The sequence below is a fragment of the Eschrichtius robustus genome, chromosome 13, assembly GCF_028021215.1.
Source record: "Eschrichtius robustus isolate mEscRob2 chromosome 13, mEscRob2.pri, whole genome shotgun sequence".
Taxonomy (NCBI): Eukaryota; Metazoa; Chordata; class Mammalia; order Artiodactyla; family Eschrichtiidae; genus Eschrichtius; species Eschrichtius robustus.
The window spans coordinates 59,909,027-59,913,212 of NC_090836.1; the positions used below are offsets into that span (position 1 = coordinate 59,909,027).

The 4,186-nt window shown below is 44.5% G+C and overlaps 1 pseudogene; it reads right to left on the bottom strand.

Annotated features, from left to right (window-relative positions):
* Positions 1-2,420: 2,420 nt before the first annotated feature.
* On the bottom strand, positions 2,421-3,863 carry LOC137775833 (serine/threonine-protein kinase MARK2 pseudogene; annotated as a pseudogene).
* Between the last annotated feature and the right edge of the window lie 323 nt (positions 3,864-4,186).

A 4,186-nucleotide genomic window follows, 5' to 3' on the forward strand; every position in this document is an offset into this window, starting at 1 on the left:
AAAAGGCATTTAGAAACTCTAAAAAGAATTTAAAACTGTAGAAGAAATTTACAATCCAAGTAGAAAGCATATTAAAATGTCATTGTTTGGGAATTTCTTGGCAGTCCAGTGGTTAGGACTCTGCATTTTCACTGCTGGGAACCTAGGTTTGATCCCTGGTTGGGGAATTAGGATCCCACAAGCCAGGTGGCCAAAAAAAAAAAAAAAAAAAGTCATTGTTTGGGGCAATAGACATCTGAGAAAGACAACCTGCTTGACTTTTATGCTTAGAGCATCTTCTTCCAAACTGTACAGATTTAGGGATGTAAGATTCTGTTTCTTTTTCTTTATTTTTTTCTTAACCATTTATAAAATGTATTTGTATTTTTAAATTACTCAAGTAATACATGAATATAAACATTACAAGCATTCATAAACATTGCAAATACAGAAATAAATATTTTTTTAAAAAAGAGATGGTGCTTCTCACCCACTACATAAATGCCACTCTCTTCTGATTCTGTTTCTTTTTCCATGGATTTTTACACATACAAATATTTACATAATCATCATATTTTAAATGCTTCTTATTAGTTTCCATTTCAAATTCAATTTACAGAAATGACATGAAAGCTCTGTTTATAACAATGGCAAAGAATTCAAGCTATAAAACTTGACCATGTAAAGTACTGGTACATGTAAAGTCCTAGTACAGTTGGCAGATTTTGAAAAGAGAAAGGAAAAGAAGAAATGGAGAGGGAGACCAAAGTGTTCATCTTATATAATTGGAAGGAAGGAGAAGTGTCTAACAATTATCAGGAGACAATTTAAGGAGGGGGAGCGATCAGATACAAATTTAACTAAAAAGTAAACAACTAGAGGTGTAAGCATAATATTTAACATTAATACTTAATAATCAGAAAAGACAAATCCAGAAATGGTCCAAAATAGTTCTGTTGGAGAAAGCGATTCTCCAAATATAGCCCAGGACCAAGTGAGTCCACAGACCCTTTTCAGGGGCTCCACGGGTCAAAACTGTTTTCCTGATAATACCAAAATATTATTTTCCTTTTTCAGTCTTACTTTGACATCGTTGTACAGTGGAGTTCTCTAGAGGCTACATGATGAATAATATTACAACAGATTGAACACAGAAGCAGAGATGAGAATCCTCTTGCCTTGTATTAATCCAGACATTAAAGAGATGTACAAAAACAAACAATACTATTCTTCTCACTATCATGGAAAATCTTTTTCATTATTTTTTCCTTAAATGGCATTTTTTAATGTTAATATGCAATGGGTTTATCATTATTATTTTTAAATGAATTAATAAATAAATATTTTATAATTTTCTCAGTTCCTAATGTGATAAATATTGATAGATTAGCAAACGCTCTTTGGGGTCTTTAATAATTTCTAAGAGTCTAAAAGCGTCCTGAGATCAAAAAGTTTTCTCTGAGGAGTAAGACAAGGGTGAGGAAAGGGAAAATTTCCTGTTCCCATGTGCACACCTCTATCCTGTTTTAACTGTTTGCATGCACATACATTACTATTTTTTATTGAGATATAATTGCCATATAACATTATATGAGTTTCAGGTGTACAACATGATTCAAAATATGTATATATTGTGAAATGATCACTACAGTAAGTCTAGTCATTCTTTAATAGCAATTTTTTTTTGTTTTGTTTTGTTTTCAATAAAGACTGCTTTATTGCTGCACGACAGTCATGAAACTCAGCTGCACAGGGACCTTACCACACCGCGCAGAGGCTGGTTCATGGGACCTTGTGATCCTATTAATGGGCCTCTCTGTTGTAATTAACACAGGCCGCAGGGACCAAAAGTTCCCCTCGGCCCTTCTGAAAATGTTCGGGAATGGTAGTGCAGGAAGGTAATACACACTTTCTGCATTTCTGCCCTGCAGTGCAGCAGTTGTTGCTGTTGGGAGTCACTGTGCTAATTCTCTTAGGTCATTTTTCCCTTTAGTTGTTCTGACTACCTCCAAGCGCTCCATGGCTGCACGCTTGTCTCACTGGAAAATGCACAGCCCCAATTCTGTGCAGGGACGACGCAAAGCAGAGTGTGATGCATCTCTCTGGAGCATCAAGTTTATTAACTAGAATTGGAAGAACCAAGGAGTTCTTGGAACAAGAACTATCCCCCTCCCCCACCAACACGGAAGACAGAAGAGTAGGGGAGGGGAGACGTGCCCCAGGAATGACAGTCCAGTCTCTCAAGTTTCACCCAGGTGGGGGTTGAGGGGCAGACCTGCAGCCACGGTGGCCTCGCTTTCGGTCGCCTGGGCTGCTCCGGACCATCCTCTGAGCTGGCCAGGGTCTTGGATACGATGCTTCTGAAGGCCGTGCAGAGAACACACTCCTCTTCCCCTGCACCGGGCCCCAGGGAGCGCGGCGGCCTGACCTTCCTGCCTCGGTCATCCATGGGGTTCACATGGGCTCACTTTATTATGACGCCTCATGCTGGGCAGCTTGCAACAAAGATGTTTCAAAATAAAGTTCCAGATTCTCCCAGCCACCCCTTGTTTTTTCTGGCTCTGGCCAGAGAGAGTGGATGAGGACACACTCTCAGGCTGCCCAGCGTGGGAGGACCTTCCAGTGTTGGACACACCCAAGGGGCAGCTGCTTCCCTCTGGGGCTCCAATCCTGCTGCTGCTGCTGGAGGTGGATGTCCCAGTGCCACACTGGGGGGCTGGGCTGGGGGTGGCAGTCCTCGCCTCCAGGCTGGGTGGGGGACAGGCAGACTCACCGGTCTTCTGCCCTGCCTGCTGGTCTTCCTGCAGCTGCACATTTTTTCTGTGGTAGAGCCACCTGGTTTGCAGGGAGGACACCACAGGGCTTGGAGAAGGCTCAAGTTCACTGCCACAGAGGTCCCCGCAAGAGAAGGGCTTCAGAGTTATGATGGAGACCTCCACCTTGGGTTTCTTGGAGCTCACACTGCCTGTCCCAGTGTCCTGGATCTGGTCGCAAGTCAAGCCCGGAGTCCTCACCATTGTCACCTCCAGGTCCTCTTCACAGGGTGGCTGGAGTGGCTCCTTCTGGCCCATGTTGACCCACGTATGCCTCATGAGGTCAGGTAAGGTGTCTCTGTCACTGGGGTTGAGGGCAATCATTTTTTGTAACAGATCCCTTATCTTCAAAGACAGATAAGGTGGGATGGGGTATTGCCCTTGTAGGATTTGCTTCCGCAGCTCCTGGAAGTCTTTTCCCACAAAGGGCTGGGACCCAGTTACCATGGTGTACAGCACTACTCCCAAGCTCCACACGTCCACCGCAGGGCCGCTGTAGCTCTGCCCCAGGAGGAGTTCCGGGGCAGCATAAGGGTGTGTGCCGCAGATCGTGTCCAGTTGGACAGTGCCATCACACTTGTTGCTGAGGCCAAAGTCTGTAAGTTTGATATTCATGTTGGAATCAAAGAGGAGGCTCAGTGGCTTCAGGTCCCGGTGCACGATACCCCTCTGGTGGCAGTGCTGCAGGGCGGAGACCAGCTGCTGGAACGGGCCTCGGGCCTCCGCCTCTGTCATACGGCCATGGATCTTCAAATAGCGGTACATGTCCCCCCCACTGAGGTACTCCATCACCACGAAAAATGTCTCCTCTGTGTCAATCACCCCCAGCAGTTTTACAATATTGGGGTGATTCAGAGCCTTCAGACTGCACACTTCCTGGAAAAGTGCCTGGACACTTGAGAAGCTCTGACGCCTTTTCTTTATGACCTTCACAGCCACCTGTGTCCCGGTCAGAATGTGCCGGGCCAACTTCACTTTACCGAAGGTGCCTTCACCAATGGTGTGGAGGATCTCGAAGTCATCAATATGAGCCTCCTTGTCAGCAGAGTTGGCTGTGAGGCCCTGCATCATGGTGATCTGCTAACTACACTGACTGACAGCACTACCTAGCAATGCTAACTACGCTAACTAACAATGCTAACTGTACTAACAGGGCAAAGTATGCTGTCTCTACTAACAACGCTAACTACGCTAACTGTACCAACAGCGCTAACTAGTACTAACTACACTAACTATGCTAATCAAGTATCAACTATACCAACAATACTCACTATGCTAACTGTAGAAAGAACAATGAGACAAATAAAAAAGAGTAGAGAAAAGAGAAACGAAAATCAACAAAATGGCAGAAACAAGGAAAACACAAGCTAACTGTAGGTCCAAGGCCGTCAGGT